Source organism: Gavialis gangeticus, unplaced genomic scaffold, assembly GCF_001723915.1.
Source record: "Gavialis gangeticus isolate Ggan-Ray unplaced genomic scaffold, GavGan_comp1, whole genome shotgun sequence".
Lineage (NCBI taxonomy): Eukaryota > Metazoa > Chordata > Crocodylia > Gavialidae > Gavialis > Gavialis gangeticus.
The window spans coordinates 33,296,940-33,297,405 of NW_017728998.1; the positions used below are offsets into that span (position 1 = coordinate 33,296,940).

The following is a 466-nucleotide window of genomic DNA, read 5'->3' on the forward strand; positions in this document are numbered from 1 at the left end:
CACAGATCGCGGCGCGGCGCGGCGCGGCGCGGCGCGGAGGACGGGTCGCCGCTTTACCTCGCGCGCATTCCCAGGACAATTACTGCAAAGTTTTTGGGAGCCGCGGGGCCAGGCTGATAAGGCGGGGCGCGGGCTCCTCCCCCCGCCGCGGCCCGGGTTGGCTGGGGCCGGAGTCAATCTCCTGGGGAGGCGGAAACGAAGCGACTCATCTCCCCAGAGCTCTCGGCCGGGCTCCGCTCGGGGACCGCGGGGCGGGGGCTGCGGCCAACTTTACACGTTTCCGCGCAGCTTCTCCTCCTTCTCCTCCTCCTCCTCCCCCTTCTCTCTCCCCGGGCCAAGTCGCAGCTCACTTCTGCTTTCCTTGCCGGTGCTCACCCCCCCTCCCCCGCCCCGCCCGGTGCGGACCGCGCTCCCTGCAGCGGACAGACTCCAGGTGGTGGGGAGCGGGACGGCGACACCCGGTCCG

At 71.9% G+C, this 466-nt stretch overlaps 1 protein-coding gene and 1 long non-coding RNA gene across 2 annotated transcripts in view; one reads left to right on the forward strand and one right to left on the reverse strand.

The window, feature by feature from the left end:
• Positions 1-362, reverse strand: part of SALL1 (spalt like transcription factor 1) — a 20,827-nt gene extending 20,465 nt beyond the window's left edge. The window contains exon 1 of the mRNA XM_019505703.1: positions 58-362. The gene's annotated coding sequence lies outside the window, so the exon portion shown is untranslated. The remainder of the gene's footprint in view (positions 1-57) is intronic.
• The window catches only part of LOC109289603, a 12,695-nt gene that overhangs the window by 1,123 nt on the left and 11,106 nt on the right, over positions 1-466 (forward strand). The window lies entirely within an intron of this gene.